General features: G+C 39.1%; 1 long non-coding RNA gene across 9 annotated transcripts in view; it reads right to left on the minus strand.

Annotated features, from left to right (window-relative positions):
• Positions 1 to 21,806, minus strand: part of LOC123793773 (uncharacterized) — a 601,572-nt gene that overhangs the window by 34,965 nt on the left and 544,801 nt on the right. For 2 of the 9 annotated variants that reach the window (XR_015723049.1, XR_015723054.1), the window contains one exon: positions 16,479 to 20,561. The exons of the other annotated variants lie outside the window; for them this stretch is intronic. This is a non-coding gene — a long non-coding RNA (uncharacterized LOC123793773). Of the gene's footprint in view, positions 1 to 16,478; positions 20,562 to 21,806 lie in introns of those variants that run through there. 9 annotated transcript variants of the gene reach the window in all.

Below are 21,806 nucleotides of genomic sequence, written 5' to 3' on the forward strand. Positions count from 1 at the left end.
GGTAAAAAACACTTAACATAAGATTTACCATTGTAACCATTTTTAAGAGTACAGTTTGTAGTGTTAACTATATTCATGTTGCTGTACACTATTGGTGGGAATACACGATGCTGCAGCTGCTATGGAAAACAGTATGGCACTTGCTCAAAAAAATAAGAATAAAATCATCATATAATTGAGCACTTTGTAATTTGAATCTGAGTACAACTCTGACTTGACTGCCAAAATAGAGCATTTCTTCTTGTGGCCTGCAGTGTAGCATTCCCCAAAGCATGAGATTAGAGAGAGAAAGCTTCTAGCCATCCCAGATTAAGTCACTGGCATTACTTTCTCCATCTCTGATATCTGGTTAGACATTAAATTCGCCTACATTCTCCCAACATTCTTTTATCTTTCACTTCCTCTCCAATCACATGAGACTGACTATCAAACTCCTGTTCATGGAGACAGCATGTGTGAGGTACCCAAAGCATCAAAGGCAATGGAACTGATAATTCATCCATTCATTCAACAACTATTACTGAGCATCTTCCACGTCCTTGGCACTGCGCCCCTTACCGGGAATACAGCGATAAATAAAATAGAAATACCTCCATGCTTTAAAGGAATTTATGATCTTGTTAAAGACAATAAGTTAAGAGATGGATAGCTCCAAAGTGTGATAAGCACTATGAAGGAAAGTACCAGGGAGCTATAAGAGGATACAGAGAGGGGCGCCTGGGTGGCACAGCGGTTAAAGCGTCTGCCTTCGGCTCAGGGCGTGATCCCGGCGTGATGGGATCGAGCCCCACATCAGGCTCCTCCGCTGGGAGCCTGCTTCTTCCTCTCCCACTCCCCCTGCTTGTGTTCCCTCTCTCGCTGGCTGTCTCTCTCTCTGTCGAATAAATAAATAAAATCTTTAAAAAAAAAAAAAAAAAAAAAAAGAGGATGCAGAGAGCGTACAAGTTAGACTCACTGGTCCTGGGATTGGGAGGATGCATCATTTAAGCTCGGGTCCAAGGCTGAGCAGGGTTGTAAATGTAGAAACAGGATCAAATCCCACTGAAGGAGGAAGTGAGAATGGTAGCTTGACATCTAGTCTGTGAACCCCCAAGGAAATGTTAGGGTTCCCTTCTCAGGAGTATAGGGTGGTGAGAACACTGCAGGCAGCAACTGGCTTTTCAGTTTTAAATGTATATCACCTGTAGTCAATTGAGCCCTGAGTTCTTTCAGAAGTGTGACCTATAATCACAATATTTACATGGGTTTTCCAACATCAAAAGCATTCTGCCTTTAGACTGAAGTTTCATCATTTCATGCCCAAATTACATAAACTGCCTATTTCAAGTTAAGGTCGTTCTCCAAAGGAGAAACCATAGATAGCCTTGAATCTTTCTCTTCCTCTCTGCCATGAACAACTGGCCACACTTTCCTGAGGCTCCACCTTGGACATGTCTCTTGAATGTATCTGTTGTGCTCTTTCTGCTTCCAGCACCTCTGCTCTAAGTCATTTGAGGCTTTTATAATAGCTTCCAGTCAGCCTCCTGGTCTCCACTCCCTCAACTCTCCACTGCCCCTCCCAGCCTGTACACTCTGCCCTCCGCACCACCTCCATGGATTATAAAGCACATATCCACTTAGGTCACACTCCCCCCCCCCTGCTTCCAATTAAAAAAATTCTTTTTTTTTTTAAAGATTTTATTTATTTATTTGACAGAGATAGAGACAGCCAGCGAGAGAGGGAACACAAGCAGGGGGAGTGGGAGAGGAAGAAGCAGGCTCCCAGCGGAGGAGCCTGATGTGGGGCTTGATCCCAGAATGCCGGGATCACGCCCTGAGCCGAAGGCAGACGCTCAACCGCTGTGCCACCCAGGCGCCCCCAATTAAAAAAATTCTACATGGCTTCTTATTTCCCTCTAACAGCGCTGTTAGAGTAGGCAGTTAGGTTCTTACAGGATGCCTGGCAGCCAGCAAAGAAAAAGTCATGGTCAGCTATCGGGAAAGTCAGAGGGCTGTCCTAGTAGCACTCCAAAACAAAGCCAGAACTCCGATCAAACCAGACAGGCCCAAAATGGCTGACAAAGTAGGGCAGAAACCCCTGACCAAGTAGGGAAGAAAAGGCGTGAAATCTTGCTTCCAAGAAATCCCCGCTCCAAGTAATGATATTCCACTCCCTTGTCAACAACTGTCAGTAAACAATGGAGACCCAGACCCCAGGAGATGCAGCTCTCTCTCTATTGAGTTCACCTGCTCTCACATCTCTAGAGTGTACTTTTGCTTTAATAAACTTTCCTGCTTATGTCACTCACCCACTGTGTCATGCCCGTCCTTGAGTTCTTTCTTGTGATGATGCTAAGAGCCTTCTGTGACAGCTTAGGGATGGGATAGATTGATGCCTCAGGGTCCAGGGTCTTCCCAGTTCACTGGGCAACACAACTAGAATCCTTTGCTCTATGAACATAGCACCTTGTATTATTTGAAATTATTTCCTGTGTGGTAGTCCTGGTTTCCTAACATACTTCTTGGAGTATTAATACTTTGTAATGGGACTGTATCAATATCTTCTACAGCAACTACAATAGCAAAATGCAGCTTGTTTGATTAATATCAGTAGCTGATAAATGAAGTCCACGGGTGTCCTGTTTTACTGATAGAGGCTGCTTAAAATTATAACTTGCCTTTTCATTATTAAAATAATAAACATCCGCTTTATTTGATCAATAAGAGTGTTTGGTTGCCTGTGGAGGCTAGCTTTCTTTGCTTTGAGCCCTTGGTCTCTACACACTGGAGGTCATTTTTGCGAGGGCATTTCGCGAGTGTTCATCCCATTTTAAATCAATCACTCACTACATCAGTCACTGCTCACAGGGTTTAGCACATTGATGTGCTCTCCTTTCGAAAGAGTTGGAGAGAAAATAGCTTCAAGGTGTAAATCTTTTTAGTTTCTTAAGTATAAAGTGGACAAGTCAAGCATGCTTACAGGTTTAAACTGTGTATGCTCCCAAAGGAATTCAAGTGCTTGGGGCACCTGGGGGGCACAGCAGTTAAGCGTCTGCCTTTGGCTCAGGGCGTGATCCCGGCATTCTGGGATCAAGCCCCACATCAGGCTCCTCTGCTGAGAGCCTGCTTCTTCCTCTCCCACTCCCCCTGCTTGTGTTCCCTCTCTCGCTGGCTGTCTCTCTCTCTGTCAGATAAATAAATAAAATCTTTAAAAAAAAAAAAAGGAATTCAAGTGGCAATCCTTCCTATTAATACTGGACACAAGAAGAGGGTCTGGAAAACACATCCTTCATTGACATGATGATAGAATTGCTTTCTTTCATCTTTCTGTTAACATACTCTGAGAGTTTAATTTCAAGCTTGCAAAGCTTTTGATGAACTTCTATGCTGTCTTGAATAGTCATTAGGGATATAATTGCGCCTATTATTAATTTCAAATATTCCAAAGTTGTAAATGAAGAGAGGGAAATACTAGAAACAACTGAATTTGGTAACAACTATCTCTACCTGAGACTCAAGGGGATAACAATCAAGATGCTCCTTAGCTGAGAATTGGTTTGGTTTGGATTTCACCATCAGGAAATTTCCTTCGATTTGTAGACCTACAACATCTTCTCAGGAAACTGCTTCAGTTTCTTCCTATCCCAAATACAAGGGATTTAAGCAATACTTTTTTCTTTGCATTATGTTGAAATCTAATCTCTTTTAACTGCGATTTAACTTGCTTGAAATTATAATTACCAGGGGGTCTGATGCATTAGATACAAGAAAAAGAAATAGTTATTACAGGTTGACAATTACGTTCATCTAGTATTTTAAGAATCCAATAGGAAAAACTTTCAATGAAATAAATCTTTTCATCCCTTCCCAATTAGAGTGAAACCCTCCACTAATCTCCATTCCTGGAAAGCTAGACATTCCACAATAGGGGATTATCTCATTCCATGTAGTTGCTCCATATGGCCCCTTGCTACCTATTGTGATGTCAGTTTTCCTGATCTGCACCTATCACCTTTCTGCCACTAGCCACATTGCTTCTCCAAAAGGAATTACTTCATTGATTTTTGGCTGTAATATTTACTCACTTTTAATAGAAAATGTCAGTATAGCAGAAAGGACTTGTCTGATATTTAGAATTTTTGTAAGAATCCCTGTCATATTTTTTCTGAATTAAAAAAAATGCATCTTTGAAATTTCACAGTGCGTCTCTTACTCAACACAAAGTGAGGTTGAATAGCACATTTACTGCCACATACCATATTTATAATCTTATAAGGATAAATTTTTAAAATGCCTTCTAATTTGTATGGTCCTGCAAGTTGTACTTGTCTCCTGTGTCCACACATATAAATGAGTCTTTATGGTTTTATGTGAATCAACTAAGACCCTAATAAAGTTAAAATGCAAAAGGGAACCTACTGGTTTGGGGAAATGAAAATCAATTATTATATTTATATATACTGATTTTTTTTAAGTAGGACGCACACTCAGCAGCATGGAGCCCAATACAGGGCTTGAACTCATGACCCTGAGACCAAGACCCGAGCTGAGATCAAGAGCTGGACCACTTAACTGACTAAGCCACCCAGGATCCCCTATATATACTGATTTTTAATGGCACTTGATCAAAATTCCAAAAAGTTCTTATGTGATCCGTGCCCTAAATCTTTCTTAGCTTGACTCTTTTGTTTAAAGTTACAGTGTTACTATTATATCCATAGATAGTCCTTTTGTTGTTGTTGTTCTTTCAGGTAATTTATTTAACACAGAATGATGTTTACTGGAGACGATCTGAAATTATTTTGTAACTAAAATGTAAGTGTGAAATGGAAACACACTGAGGTAAACCTCTTCCAGCCGAAAGATTGGCCAAAATATTTGAATACAATTATTTCTTTGGTAATGACACTTAGAGCAAGGCAGATAGGAAAATTGTTATAACAATACAAAACTATGTAATCTTAAATCAATGTAATTATAATTATTTCCTTCTTAGATAACTTATTTATTCATCATTTTAGCATTAGAAAACAGCATACCGACCACATATTAGATGGTTAACACGTGACTGTTGAATAAATGAAGGAATAAATTGCTATAGTCCTTCCTGAATTTAAGGAAATAAATTTTATAAGCAATAATGGTAGCAGAAAATACCATGAGGGACAGGTCTTCCACACTGTTGACTTTCTGAATCTACGAGTGGAAAATGAGCTAGAGCAGAGAAGGAAAAGGACAGAAGAATGAAGGCCAACAAGAAGCAGAAGATGGCAAGGTCACAAGGTATCTGTTGGAAGTCAGAGATCTGGTTCTATTATTATTATTTTTTTTGTACCTTGTTTTTGAGTGATCTTGGGTAAGTAATATAGCTTCTCAAGATTTATTTTCCTCATATGTAAATGGTGATAAAATTACTCAATTTACAAGACTTTTGTGAGGATTAAATATAGTGATATATATCCCTTTTAAATGTTGTTTTGAACATGACGAATAATCACTAGTAAAGGGTATTATGAGAGATGGGGGAGGAGGTTGGGGGGAAGGCATCAGAGAGAGAAAGGCGGGAGGACAGAGAGAAGGGGCGGGGGTGGGGGGTTTCTGCTTGTTCATCTGTATCTCCCAACAGGGTGCAGAGTTGGAGTTGATGGAGTAGGGCTTCCTCCTTACCGCCATCATTGGGCAAACTCAACCATAACCGTGCTTATTACAGAATCACCAGGTGAAGTTTGAGGTGTCAGGTATGAAAAGGAATAAACATGGTTGCCATTGACCCATGTCCCAGTGTTGGGGCCCGGACTAGGTTTTCCCTGACAGTGCACTTGAGTATTCTAGAAATGTGTGGTGTTGGGTACTGCTGGTACACATATCATGTGCTATTACCTTGTCTTATATTGGGGGTATACAGATGGATTTGGTGGGAGAGCTCCTGAAGAAAGATAGTTTCTCCATTCCTTTTCTGTATCTGAAACAGTCGAATAAGTCATTTTTGCCCAGGTTGTAAAAATAAAAGAGGGAAAATTCTTTTTAGCAAATAACATGTTACAATTCATTCGATGTTCCTATTATGAAATAAGCAGTTTGACTAAACAAAATCTGAGACTAAAGTAGTTTATGACTGTGCTTTTTTAAAAATCTTATGTTGACAGCTATTTTTAAAACATTGAAAACTCAAATAGTGCTTTTGTCTGAATTAACAAATTACTCTTCAAATTTTTAAAAAGGCATTTTTATTCCATTTATGGGTGCCTCAAACAGGTAGGAGATTTTGCAAATGAGCAGGGAAACAAACACACAGAATGTTACATGGATCATTTATTTTCTAATAGTTGTATCTGAGAAATGAAATTTGACTGTTGACTGTGGGTGGTGAGTGTTGCCATAGCAACCTATTCCTTAGCCGAAACTGGAGGCTGATCATGGTGACAAGGGTAAAAGTCAGGAAACAGACTCGTCGAGATATATTTGGGGGCAATATGAGATCACGGATATTTTCGTTCAAGGTTTGCGAGGGAAAGCAGTTCCGGGAGAGTCACAGATCTCAGGTGAGAGGTGCAATGCCATCCTTTACCTGGAGCACTTGGTCATTATGGGATCTGGTTGGTTTGGTTCACAGTGACAATTCTTGCAGCAGGCAGCTGAGCGATACCAGCCGGAGTGAGAAAGAATTCAGACCATTTTCTCATACATCATAATAACAACAGGAGCCCACACCGATTTCGTCAGGTGCTCTCTTGAGCGCTTGACACATGATATTCTTTACAATCTTCACAAGAACACGAGGGGGTAGGTCGTCTTGTTCTCCCTCTTTATAGATGGAGCAACTGAGGCACAGGGAAGTTCAGTCACTTTCTTAAGGTCATGCGGCTGGTAAGTGGCAAACAGGAATTAAACCCAGACAACACAACTCTGAGTGCGCTGTTCTAACTCCCATCATCTGCCACTCTGCTTGACAAAAGCAACACGGTGCGAATGAGGGACGTACAAGCATGTGTGCGAGAACATTCTACTCCCCATTTCCTCAGAACTTAAAGATCATCTTGAACAGAGGAAGGGTCCTCGTGGCAAAATCCTTGAGAGGCACAAATAGCAAGGTATTTGTCCTTACTGGAAATTTTAAAAAGAAAAAGGGTATATGGGGGGGCTAGTCCGAGACTATTGGCTTGAAGCTGTTCCAGCTCTTAAAATACGTCAGTTGAACCCTCTCCACAGTGTTAAGGCAGAAAGGTTGTCTATGGTCAGGAGTGGTAGTGCCCTGAGTTCATGGTCATCCTCCAGGTGACAAAGGCAAACCATTTTTTAAAAGGCAAACTTTTTTTAAAAAGATTGTATTTATTTATTTGTCAGAGAGAGAGAGAGAGTGCACAAAACATGGGGAGCAGGAGAGGGAGAAGCAGGCTCCTCGCTGAGCAAGGAGCCAGATGCGGGAGTCGATTCCAGGACCTTGGGATCCTGACCTAAGCCTAAGGGAGATGCTTAACAGACTGAGCCACCAGGCATCCCAAAATGCAAACATTTTTAACCCCTTCATGCTTTAGTTTTCTTATCTTTCAAAAATGAGAAATAACAGCTGGCCACTTTTGTTGCAGAGCTGTTGTGAAAATCCAACGATGCGATGAATGTGAAAATGGCTCATAAACTCAACAGGACAAAACAAACATAAAGGGAGTATTATTAGAGTTAATGACCATCAGCATTATTTTCAGCTTTTCTTTGCCTTGATAGTCAGTGTATATGTATTTGCTTCTCTAGGGAGGCTGTGAGGCTGGAATCTGGTTTTGAAAGGCAAACAGTTCTGGCTGGAAGGTTATTCAGACAGAGTAGAGAGAAAGGACTCGGTTTTAATTTTTTTTTTTTAAAGATTTTATTTATTTATTTGACAGAGAGAGACAGCCAGCGAGAGAGGGAACACAAGCAGGGGGAGTGGGAGAGGAAGAAACAGGCTCATAGCGGAGGAGCCTGATGTGGGGCTCGATCCCATAACGCCAGGATCACGCCCTGAGCCGAAGGCAGACGCTTAACCGCTGTACCACCCAGGCGCCCCAGGACTCGGTTTTAAAATGGCTTTGTAGGATTTGTAGCTTTTTATAATAAAAGCTAACAAGCACCGACAGCTCACCACTTGCCAGGCACGGTTCTAAGCACGTTTTGCCTGCTTTCATACATTTGCTTGATACAATAGCCCTGTTCACTAGGTACCATTTCTATTTCCCTCCCATTTATAGATGAGGACTCTGGAGCAGTTAGGTAAAAAGTAAACTTACTCAAGGTTGCAGAGATAGTAAGTTACAAACCCAGGTCTTGAAACCTGGCACTGGACTCCAAAGCCAATGCTTTTACCTGCTGTTCTGTACCACCTCTATATTACAGAGTGTTATTATATTAAAAATAAAGTGTGTGCACACGTGTGTGTCTGGACACACATACCAGCATATGTGTGTGCAGATTATTGTAGTGATTTGTTTGCTCGCAGTCAAAAAAGAAAAGACTCTTCTAAGCTACCTGGGTGACACACACGTCTTAACTATTGAGAGAACTGGAGAACACTAACTTCTGATAAAATGCCAAATTTTAAAAATATGAGCTGTTTCACAGATGAACAGCTTTATGAAAATGACAGTAAAAGAGAAAGAGTTAATTTCTAGCCAAGATGCCCACGTTATGCCATCATCTATTCAACTCTATGAGGCAGCAGCTCTGGATCCCAAGTGCTCCCAGGAATAAAAGATGCATGTTAGTGTGCCTGCTTTCTGTCTAAACGTGGAGAAAAGACGTGTGCATGGTAGGAAAAGGGAGCATACAGGAAGTTCAAATAAAATGCTAAAAGCCTTCAAAAGAATATCAGTACTTCTGCTCTGGTTGGGGGTAGGGCATGGTCATGATTTGGCTTTCCCTTCCCTTTTGGTTGTAAGTAACCAATGGTTATTTGTTCCATTATACAGTGCTTTAACTCTGTCATTAATATGTGTTACAGGTTATTAACTTACTCATGGGTTCTGCCTATGTCTCACAAGACCTATTTCCTCATTATCCATATCATATCCATAGGATGTGAGTTTTGCCTGCATGTCTATAAGCTACCGACTTGCTGTCTATGCTTAATACTTCTTATGCATTTCATTCATCTTGTTTTGTAGTTTTTATAGCAGAATTGAATATTCTCAAATAATAGAGCAAGCTTATCTTAGATGTGATGTGACATGATCTGTCTTCAGTGCTTATGTAAAGTTCAAAGCAATAGAATGTGAGACTAAAAAGAATGGAGCTAAGGATAAAACCAAGGGGGATATGCTTAGATCGCCAAAAGGAGAAGGGAGGTAATCCAGGGTGGAGGGAGTTATGAAAGCTAAGATACTTTCTTTCCAAAGTATCATGGAAGTCAAAAGAAGAGTTTCAAATTGAGATGCAGAAAATGTGAGAGTAGGGAATCAAACCAGAGGGTCCCCCTGAAGCTACCGGTAAGAAGAAGTCTTTCCCAGAAGACAAAATCTCTGCAGAGGCTTTGGCTGTATCCTGGTTCTCGGGGAATAACGGCAATAAGCAAGGAGTGGTGCAAGTGAGGAGTATGCCGTGGATGACCAGACCCCTATAACATGGAAGTTAAATGCACAGGTATTGACATCCATTGCATCAGCTCCCAGCTAATATGATCTGACTTTGGGCAATTTACTTAACTTCCGAAGACCCAATTTTCTCAACTGTAAAATAGAATAATAATAGCACTCCTAGGGCTATGATAAATTGAGATAATACATACAAGTAAGGACCTAATATATTATACCTATTATTTTTGACCGCCATTTCTAAAGAATATTAGTGAAAAACATTAAGAATATAGGAGAAATTTTTTTTAGAACAAAATGAGGGCTCCTCCACAGGTTATAGGACTGAGGTTAATAGAGTGTAAGTTGAGAATATGGAGGGAAAGATCTGGACTGAATGTGGGGAAAGGCGGTGGTAGGGGTTTGAAAGATTGTATCTAAAGCCGGATCTTTGGATAGGCTTCTCCTAGCTGCCACTTACATGGTTCCATCCATCTACAATCCTGGAACAAGATGACCAGATTGAATATCTTTATTCTCACTAGAAGCTATACCTTGGGGACAGTACCAGGGATTGCTTCATATGTGATCCAGATTCAGGATGAATCTCTTCTTCTTTAATAATAAAGGGAGCAGTAAGGGGGGTACACAATCATCTGGACATCATTTTAATCATTGGAGGTAGAGATCAGTCTAGATAGCAGGTTGTTTTTTTTTCAGGTATTGTGAAATTTTTATTAAGGGAAAACAATAGGAGAAGTAAATTAATTCATAGAATCCTCTTGTTAATTATCATTTGAATAAAAATTCATTTCTAAAAATTATCCATAAGCTTATGTACAAAGTTAAAATCATCTGTAGTTTAATCAAAATAGCTCATTTCTGGATGCCTAAAAAATCTTAAGGTCATAGACCCATTGATTCCTTTGGAAGCCTAGAATGAAATTTAATCTTAACTTAAAATTCATTTCCATTCTCTCTCACCAGGTTTCTATCCACCCATTACAATTCAGTCTTGCTGGTTTAGTCATGTGAGGCGGATGGATGACAACAGGATATCAAGGCAGATGCAGTGTGGTGTGAACTGAAGGGGACAGGCATGTTTGAGATAATGCAAAAACATTCCAAGGGCACAATTACTGAAACACATTTGAATCCATGCAAGAAATTTGCATATTGTTACCAGTCCCACTGAATAGGTCAAGGAAACTATTGACATGGAGGAATGGCACTTCAACAAGGACATCTTGTTTTCCAGGATGAAAGTGACAAACACACAAATTACATCAGAGAAAAAATTCTAATTGCAATATATAGATAGATAGATGAGAACTTGATTCTTTCTAGAAGTACCATAGTTAAGATAATTTAAAGATGAGTAAGAGCTTTCTAACTATATGCCCTGCTATTTATGAAGAAGAAATGCATAAAAAGATCCCTACTTTCACCAATATGCAAGTAATTTAAGGGTAGTCAAAGGATGATTCAACAGCCACAGAATGAATACTGTTGCAGTAAACATTTCCTTTATCCATTTTCAAGTATTTTCAAAATATTTATATTTGAAAATATTTGGGAAAGTATAAACACAAGTTACGTCATGTATCGTGAAATATCTGATTATATAAGGAAGATACACTAAGATTCCTTAATTTGTACTTTGCCTTGCTTTTACAAAATGGGAGGTAGTTTTGGGGTGCCTGGGTGGCTCAGTCGGTTAAGTGTCTGACTTTTGATTTTGGCTCAGGTCATGATCTCAGGGTCATGAGATGGAGCCCTGCCTTGGGCTCCACCCTGCTGAGCTTGGAGCCTGCTTAAGAATCTCTCTCTCCCTCTGCCCGTCCTGCTCTCACGCTCTCTCTCCCTCAATCTCTCTCAAAAGAAAAAAAAAAAAAAAGAAGGAGGTAGTTTAACATGGGCTTGTGGAAAATTGCAGTACTTGGTGTAAACAATGAACAATTTTCTTTAACCTAAGGATGAAGAATAATATTTTTGGACACGATTTCAGTAGTGTCATTTATATCCAAATGATAAATATGCAAATTACATAGACCTGTTACTGTTGTTTCCCGTTCCTAGAGTGGCCAAATTCCCCAAATCAAACTATTTCTTGAAGCATAGATATGATTTGACAAGGTAACATGAGGGGGCGATGGAATTGATTATTGAACACTACAATTTCCCTGGAAAGTCTGGATAATATATGGAGACCACATCTTTTCCTTTTAATTTTCTATTTTTATCAAGTTCGTGTGCATGATTTAGCGTCACCCAGTATAACAAGGCCTGGTACTAAAACAGTCCTCCCCTGACCACTGCTCCTATTCACCACTCCCCACTCCTCACATATTTGTATTTTGAAATTGACCTCTACATCTTTATTTATCTATTTATTTATTTAGATAGAGTGAGAGAGCATGTGTCCAAGTGTGGGGGAGGGGAAGGGGGAGAGAGAGAATCATAAGCAGGTTCCATATCCACTGGGAGCCCAAGGTGGGGCTCTATCTCACAGCCCTGACATCATGACCTGAGCCCAAATCAAGAGTCTGATGCTTAACCCATGGAGTCATTCAGGTGCCCTGACCTCCACATCATTAAATACCATGTGTGTGCTTTAACTTCTTGATGTTCCAATTTTAGACTGAAGAAAAATAAGGGCTTAATTCTTCAATCACCACCACATTCATGCATACTTCTCTGATTCTAATTTGCCAACGTAGTTCTTTTTTAAATACATTTTTAATTGAGGATAATTTTAGATTTACAGGAGAGTTGCAAGGATAGTACAGAAAGTTCACGCATACCTTGTACCTAGTTTCCCGTATCGTTCAGCCTCCTCTTCATTCATGAAATACACCGGTGTCCTATCCTTTCCTACTTGAAGAGGTCTTTTAGAGCCTCACCGTTCTCCAGCTTAGATCCCTCTCCGAGGCTGCTGGAGCTCTGCAGTCTTGGAAACTGCATTCACCTTTGTCTCTTGTGTTGTTTCCTTGCTACTTGGACCCTTTGTCTCTCCTTCTGTCTCTCTCTGTTTCTTTGTCTCTCTTTGCCTCTCTCTCTCTCTCTCTCTCTCTCATTTTTCCTTATTTATTCCCTCATTTTCATAGAGCACAGCCTCCAAGGAGACTTTGAATGTCTGACAATGACTTTATTTGACTCTTGTGTTTAATGGATTTTTGTTGGGTCAGGAATTTTAGAAAACAGTAAATTTTCCTTAATATTGTACAGCATTGTGTGATTGATTTCGATATTCCGGTGTTGTCCTTGTGATATCCAAACCATTCTGCTTTATGTCCAAGCCATTCTTCTTAAATTCTTTTATGAAACCTGTTTTATCTTCCTTGATGCTTTAAAAATCTTCTTTGTCCCCAGGTTATCTTTAAAAACTTCTGCTCTGTTCTTTAAATATTATAGGACTCTTGTCTGCTCTTTTGGATGTAAGTGCAATGCACTAAACACTGTACTGAGAGCTCTGTGTGCAAGTATGCAGTTTATTGTCTGAGGGCCTTTCTGTAATAGAACCTCCCGTGACAGCCAGAGTTCCACGCTCTTTCCCTCCGGCTGTTCGACTGGGCGCTGGGAGTCCTCGGAGAGGATACTTCTAATCTCCTGCCTGCGGGGCAAAAGCCTGACTGCTCACCCCCTGTTTTAATGTCCATTCCTTCACTCTAGAGATGGTATATTTATATTTTGCAGAGACTAACACTCCTGAGATGAGGGAGGAGCTGTCATCCAGCTGCACAAGGGGAGAGCCCCTGAGAATCTAACTGCTTTTTAAAAAGACTTTCAGTTATAATTTAGTGTGTAGTCCCAACCTTCCCTTAGAGGTTAGTGGCATCATTAATTTGAATCCTTTGAGAATTCCTCAGTATAAATTTAAGTTGCACTTCAGATGCCCATTGCCATTTAGGATTTAATTTTCTAACTCATCTACTTGTCAGTCCCTCCAAATTTGTCACCACTGTACTCTCTCCAGTTATTTCTTTGTTATACTTCATTTATTTACTTTAAAAAATATTTTATTTATTCTATTTGAGAGAGAGAGGGAGAGAAAGAGAGAGAGGGATAGAGAAAGCACTAGCAGGGGGAGAGGGAGAAGGAGAAGCAGACTCCCTGCTGAGCTGGGAGCCCGACGACAACATGGGGCTCAATCCCAGGACCTGGAAATCACGCCCTGGGCCAAAGGCAGACGCTTAGCCATCTGAGCCACCCAGGTGCTCCTTGTTTTGCTTCCTTAAAAAATCCCTTTATCGTTGTGTTACTGTGATTTGAGCAAGGAATAGAAGCTAGTGCATATGGTCAACCCACCACTTTAATAGGTGTAACCCTGTCATTAACCCAATTAGAGAAAATGTATTAGAAAGGGGGAAAAAATCACATTTCCATCACATTTCCTCTTCTTTGATAGGAAATCAGGACAGAAATTAGAGCAAATGAAGAATATTTAATAATTATAGATTTGCCTAAGATCTCTAACTGCCTATTTGAAATCCATAAACCTTTCCTAATTGTTTAAATTTCAGTTTGAGTGTTATGAGTCATTAAAGCCCAGAGTTCCTAAGAGGAAAGCAGTTACATCATGCTCCAAAACAACTCTCAGTGTTTACTGGAAAATATTTTTTCCTTAAGGAGAGAAGGTTAAGACTCCAGGAAGCTTATCTTGGTACTCTCAGATCAAAACTATTCATGCAATGACTGAATAAACATATTGGTTAATGATGACGGCAAAGGTTCTGATACGATACTTTAGGAAAATACAAATCTTGGAACAAGGTAACTGTGGAAAGAATTAAGGACATCCTTAGGAAATAACTTTTTCACTGAACAGTTAGGAGTGTGATACCTCGACAATCCAAGCATGTGCTGGTATGAACCATAGTACTGAAACTCTTGGGGGACAATTGTTTCTTGAATAATCATTTTGGGATATTGTCTTGGGCTACCATATCAATGTGAAAATAAGTTGCTTTCAAAATCATTAGAGTAGAATTTATTTATGACGCAAGGCCCAAATTTATACTAGTATTAAGTTAAGCAGTATCTGGATTGTTCCTTTAGATTCTTTATATCAAAACAATCTGTAACAATGGGATAAACAAGATTAGCTTTCAGTCCTGGAATTGGAGACTTTTCTGTGCTGGACTTTTTATGCTTTTATTCTCCTTGACAAATGGCAGCATGGCCCATTCTAAAATAATTACTCTCAGTTCTAAATACCTGTCCATGAGACCTATAGATAAGAATTGCAATAGAAGCAGCTTTTTAGAAGGATAATTATACAAGAGCTTCCAAAGTGTTCATATCCTCTAATTTTTATCTCAAGGAATTTTTCCATGCCTCGGATGACAACCTTTCTAAGTGCATCCCTACATGAGAGATTACACTCTTTGTTAGAGAAATCTAAGAGCATAAAACTCCCAGATGAGGCTGTGCCTCCCTTCACAATCTCTGAAGTGCATACTTGCTCTGTGACAGTCTTCTACAGATGAGAAACAAAAAACTAAAAAGGAGAGAGACATTTTTAAAATAGGAAAGATGTTCAAGCATTTTACAAAGCTCTTATGACCAACATTTTAGGTAAAGAGTTCTTTCTTAAAAACCAGGAGTGATAGAACTGGTTTGGGAGAGAAATCAGGAACCACTTTGCCCAGGAAAATACTAGAAAAATTTCAGTCCATTGTTTGGGTTCTACTCTGGGACTTCTGTGGCAAAAGGCACCAAACTATATTAAGTCAGGTGTTTATTGCCTATTTTGTTTAATGGCACTAGGGAAAATCTTAAGGTTGGGTATGGAGACAGGAACCCCAAATATGAAGCACTGAGTTGCTAAATTTGTGAGTATCTTCTACTAAAGGAAATCCTTTGTAGAAACATTCGGAAGATTCCAGTCCCACCCACTGCGTCACCCTAGTCATTGAATCTTCCCAGCTGAGGCCCTAGCCATTGTAGAAGAGAGACAAGAATTTCTGTAACACGATCAAACCCTTTTAAAACCACTAAGTTTGGGATCATTTGTTACACAGTATAATAACTGGCATTCTGCCATTCCCCCATTCTTCTGAGCCTTTAATTTTGTGTTTTATCTGTTGCCCCATAGCCCTTTCTACCACTTCATTTACTAAAATGCTTTCTACCAGACTTGGAGAAGAAATATTTTTTTCCTTAAGAATTTACCCTTTTCATAGAGCGGCTGTAGAGAAGTGTTAACAGTCCTTGCCTCTGCCTCCTCTCTCTCATCCCGTGGAGTCTGCAAGATGTTAGGAAGCCCAACGTCACCGTGTGAGCAGGCCAAATATTGTAGTCCATGGCAAGAAGAAGTTATGGTCTTCAGCCAAGATAAAGGACTCCCTATCAAACCCCTGCTTTGTGAGCATGTGAGGAGGTTGCTGAGGAACTGAGAGGGGGAGTAGGAAATGGGCAGGAGTTGAGGATAGGGAGAGAGGGAAGAAAGCTAGCAGTGTCCCGTGACCGAGGCTTAGTAGCATGACATCGTGAAGATGTGAGCAGCCTGATTAAAACACAAGGAAGGTAAGTTTTTGAAATCCATGGCAAAACAAATAGTGCTGTTCAGGTAATCCAAAGTGTTAGTGTTGTCGGAAAATTACAATGCTCAAAACTTTTATCAACTTCCAGTTGATAAAATGCAAAAGTCACTTAGTGATCTGAAGAGTGTAGAGCATGAGTGAGTAGCCAGATACCAAACCTTGAAGAACAATCAGGCATTGTAAAGTGGCTTGATTAAAAAAAATATTCTCAAATTGCTCTATTGTCCAAAATCCTTAATTGGAGATTGAAACTCAGTTTTATTTTTCTTGGATTTGAAGCTGAATTTTATCTTCAGGAAATAACCTGGAAGGCTATTCTTATTCATTTCCTGCTTTGAATATATCAAATTTCAATCATGAAAATTAAAAGGGAGGAAAAGAATGAAGTATGAAGTCAAATAAAAGACTGGACTAAAATAACTCTCTCAAAATGAAAAAAAAATATGCTAAAATCCAGTAGGAATGTTGAGAAATTAAGCAAGGAGAAAAATCAAAGCAAGAGTTTTGTTACCATGTTCTTTAAACCCAGGCTTTGGGTATGCAAATGGGCAGGCATTAGTGCTTTCTAATGAAAACTCTAAGAATGATGTCTTTTTATAATAATGCCTTATCCTAATATTGCTATATCGTTGTGTGGTTTTCTTTTTCCCACTAGACATTAAATTGGAGCTTATCTTTTTTTAAATAAAATAAAGAGTGTTATTAAGAAAAAAATGTTAGAACTGTTGGACATCTGACCTCAGAGATTGCCTCTTGCGTGTCAAATGTTGATTTGAGTTCCTGCTTTTACATACAAGGCTGTTTGTTGACAGTGAATAAGACAGCAAAGCAAACAGGATACATTGGGGAAATGAGAATTTCTTGCACATAAAAGGGCACACTGCTGAATAAATTAAATGGAACTAAGAAAAGATGAAGATACCCGTGCGTTAAAACTAAAAGGCATCCGTAAACAGAACCAAACAGGGTAATGCTGATTGGATCGAAATCTATACTAATTTGACATTTTCATCAAATTTTAAAATGGGTCACAGTGTCAGAGTTCTGTAATCTTGCAGTTAAGGGTCTTTGACTGCTTATGGAAAACACTCTGGTCCAGGCACTGCCATCCTCTATACTTCAAAAAGAGTCCATCATAGTTGTTTTTTTAATGATATAATCCTTGGGACTTGTCTTTACAAATCACAATTAAGAGGACAGGATTCTTACCAAGTTTCCCCCTACAGCTAGTGCTTCAAGAATGCCTGACTAATAAGAAAGAACAAAAGCAGTCCTGTTACCTTCCCAGAAACAAAGTACAGAGCCTTCCATGTCTGTATTCAAACTGGCCGCTACCAAAAATTACTGCTTCTTCCGTGCAAAGATCTCTCTGGTTTTGCCTCAGTTGTCATCAGACAATCTTCCAGGGTTTGGTGTAATGTCTGCTTTTAATAAATGTCTTTTTTGTTTCCTCCCACACAGGATGTGAAAATCAACAGTGCTTCTCCCCAGTGGGTTCTCCCAGCCATTCTGGACCCCATGAGATAAATCTACGAAGCTTGCTAGTTCCCCAAGCACTGTGTAAACTCACTGAAAACCCTAAGTAATGGGGTAAACAGCTTCCTGTGGCTCGCTGATTTTACAGCTCCCCTATTCAAATCCTTTCCTTTGCCAAGATAAATAACCCCAACACAATCATAAATGCTGAAAATTTCATGAACATAGTAAAAGTATCTCATGTATTATAAATGTTTTCTTTGTACATTCAGCTCGACTTCTCTGGTGCTAATTATTCCCAGAATATTTCTGAATTTGTTTTTTTAGTTCACTCTTGAGATCAGTCGACTATAGCTGCCTTTCTAATTGCTTAGAATATTCTACTTATATGACTCTGATTGTGTGTCTCCAGCTCTTTTCAACATTGGTGATTGTGCTCTTCTTACAATCAGTTCAACAGAAGAAAGAGACTCCAAAAAATCTGAACTCGCTTTTATGTACCGGATACGGACTATACCCGGATCCGCCATTTTTTCTAAGTTCGAGTCACACTACTTGCTTTTACGGAAAGAGGTACGTTAGTGCCTGTTTTTGCTAACTGAAAGAAATCTGAAGAGGAGTTTTGAGTTTACCAAAAAAACAAACAAACAAACAAAAAAAAGTGAAAACAGTGTTCAGCATTTGTTTCGCAGGGAGCCCTTATAGAGGCGGCACGCGCCCTGAGCAGCCAGAGTGGCGCCTCCAGCTTCTTCCCTGGGAACTGCATTCAGCAGGTGAGCGTCAAGCCCCCACAGCTTTGAACTGTGTCTGTGAGCATCTGTGCTTTATCCTGATTTATTTTGTGCATCTCTTAGCAAGATGTGTCCTAAAGTATCCAAAAAACCTAAGAGAGGCTATTTAGGGGGTCTGGGCATGTTCAAAACACCTTCCATTTCAATTAATTGCTTCTTTGCTTTATGCCATTTGGTTTATGAAAGGTTTCAGAGGGATGCTCTACTTTCAGATAGCAGGGGGAGCCCATCATTGTTTTTCATAAGGAAGTTTTGTAGGTTTTTCGGACTCTCTCTCTCTCCTACTATCACACTGAGAAAATTGGGTTCGAGGAAATTTGTATTATTTTCCACATGTTTTTAGCAATGGCTGAGTACGTGGTGTTCAGTACCCCAAATGTCTAGAAGGATTTCACTGAAGGATCTTCCTTTTCATTCAATGGCGGATATTCTACCTCCCCTGGGTTTCATTCATTTAACAAATGTGTATTCAAAGTCACTGATTTTTTAGGCATTCAGCTTTCAGGATCTTGAACAAATTAAATAACATCTCGGTCCTCTTGGAGCTTACAATCTAGAAGGAAAGAGAGACTATAAACAAATAAATCAACATGCTACACAGTACCAGGTAATGATGAATGCTATGAAAGAATACATAAGAAACTAGACAGTGACTATGAAGGGGCTATTTTCTTTTTTTAAAGTTTTTATTTAAATTCCAGTTAGTTAACATACAGTGTCATATTAGTTTCAGGTGTACAGTATAGTAATTCAGGACTTCTGTACAATATCTGGTGCTCATTACAACACGTGCACTCCTTAATCCCCATCCCTATTTCACCCATCCCCCCACTCACTTCCCTTCTAGTAACTATCAGTTTGTTCTCTAAAGACTATAGTAAAGAGTCCGTTTCTTGCTTTGCCTCTCTCTCTCCCTTTTTTCTCCTTTGCTCAATTGTTTTGTTTCTTAAATTCTGCATATGAGTGAAATCATATGATATTTGTCTTTCTCTAACTGACTTATTTCACTTAGCACGTTACTCTCTAGCTCCATCCACGTCATTGCAAATGGCAAGATTTCATTCTCTTTTATGGCTGAGTAATATTCCTTTGCATTTACATACCACCTCTTCTTTATTCATTCATCAGTTGATGGTCACTTGGGCTGTTTTCATAATTTGGTTATTGTAGATAATGCTGCTATAAACATTGGGATGCATGTGTCCTTTTGAATTGGCATTTTTGTTTTCTCTGGGTAAATACCTAGCAGTGCAATTGCTGGATTGTAAGGTAGCTCTATTTTTAACATTTGAAGAAACTCCATATTGTTTTCCGCAGTGGCTGCACCAGTTGGCATTACCACCAACAGTGCACAAGGGTTCCCATTTCTCCACATCCTCACCAACACCTGTTGTTTCTTGTGTTGTTGATTTTAGCTGTTTTGACAGGTGTGAGGTGATATCTCATTGTAGTTTTGATTTGTATTTCCCTGATGATCAGTGATGGTGAGCATCTTTTCATGTGTCTATTGGCCATCTGTATGTCTTGTTTGGAAAAATATCAGTTCACGTCTTCTACCCATTTTTAGTTTGGATTATTTGTTTTTGGGTGTTGAGTTGTGTAAGTTCTTTATACAATTTGGATACTAACCCTTTATCTGATATGTCATTTGCAAATATCTTCTCTCATTCAGTAGGTTGCCTTTTAGTTTGTTGATTGTTTCCTTCACCGCGGAGATTTTTTATCTTGATGAAGTACCAATAACTTATTTTTGCTTTTGTTTCCCTTGCCTTGATAGACATATCTAGAAAGAAGTTGCCATGGCCAACGTCAAAGAGGTTACTGCCTGTGCTCTCCTCTAGGATTTTTATGGTTTCAGGTCTTTAATTCATTTTGAATTTATTTTTGTGTATGGTGTAAGAAAGTGGTCCATTTTCATTTTTTGCATGTCGCTGTCCAGTTTTCCTAGCACCATTTGTTGAAGAGACTGTCTTTTCCCTATTTGATATTCTTTCCTGCTTTGTCAAAGGTTAAGTGACCATATAGTTGTGGGTTCATTTCCGGGTTCTCTGTTCTGTTGACCTATGTGTCTGTTTTTGTGCCAGTACCATACTCTTTTGACTACAGCTTTGTAACATACCTTGGAGTCTGGAATTGTGATGCCTCCAGCTTTGCTTTTGTTTTTCAAGTTTACTTTGGCTATTAGGGGTCTTAGTGCTTCCATACACATTTTAGGATTGTTTGTTCTAGCTCTGTAAAAAAAAAAAAAATGCTGTTGGTATTTTGATAGGGATAGCCTTAAATGTGTAGATTACTTTGGGTGGTATGGACATTTTAACAATATTTGTTCTTCCAATCTATGAGCATGGAATGTCTTTCCATTTCTTTGTGTCATCTTCAGTTTCTTTCATCACTAAAAATCTCGAATAAAAAACCCTAACCTTACACCTAAAGAAGCTAGAAAAAGAACAACAAATGAAGTCTAAAGCTAGCAGAAGGAAGGAAATAATAAATCTTAGAGCCAAAATAAATGGTATAGTAACAACAACAAAAAATAAACCCCACAATAGAACAGATCAATTAAACCAGGAGATAGTTCTTTGAAAAAATTAATAAAATTGATAAACCTCTAGCCAGACTTATCAAAAAGAAAAGAGAAAGGACCCAAATAAGTAAAATTACAAATGAGAGTGGAGAAATAACAATCAATACCGCAGAAGGGGCTATTTTCAATAGGTCATCAGGAAAGATTTCTCAAAGAAGGTAGCATTTGAGCAGAGACACTGGTTTGTGCTTCAGCTAATTTGTGGTACCTTCTCTAATGACTCACTAAAACCTACAGCTCTTATTTATCTGTTATGCTTGAGCCCTGCTAATGCTAATATAGTGAACATAAACTCCATATCTGAATAGGGGTCTATCCAACTATTTATTAGGTCTTTCTATTACTGAAACATTTTTGGACTTGCAGCACCGTAGGTGAGTTGTGAGATCACCATTCAGCTCCAAGGCGGTAATTAAATATAATAGTAGATGATGATAACAATGTATAATAAAATGTACCCTTAAGATACATTTTTAAACCTATGCTAAGTACACAACTTGTTCTTGTTTTAAATACTTCACTAGGCCCTAACATTCAACATATTTTCCTACTGTTTCTATAAAAGTAAATATTGATGATTTCTTTAGAGTTGTCACGTTAATTATAATGGACTAATGAACGACGGACCACTGCTCAGTAGCAGCCTACAATGCATATAATGGGTAATTTTAGGATGGAGTCATTTTAGTACAATGTAATTGCTTTTTAATGAATATATCTTTCTCTACTGGTTCCTTTGAAAGTAGCATTGAGATTGCAAGTATTCCTGGATGGTGTAATGACAGTTTCAATTGGAAAGAGTAAACTGTCAGTTGTATTCTAGAGGCCAAGTTTCTCATGAAGACTTTGGTGAAGTAATAGGGAAAATCCTAATTTACAAAGATATGGGGGG

Source organism: Ursus americanus, chromosome 35, assembly GCF_024610735.1.
Source record: "Ursus americanus isolate L20-20 chromosome 35, mUrsAme1.1.p, whole genome shotgun sequence".
NCBI classification, from domain to species: domain Eukaryota; kingdom Metazoa; phylum Chordata; class Mammalia; order Carnivora; family Ursidae; genus Ursus; species Ursus americanus.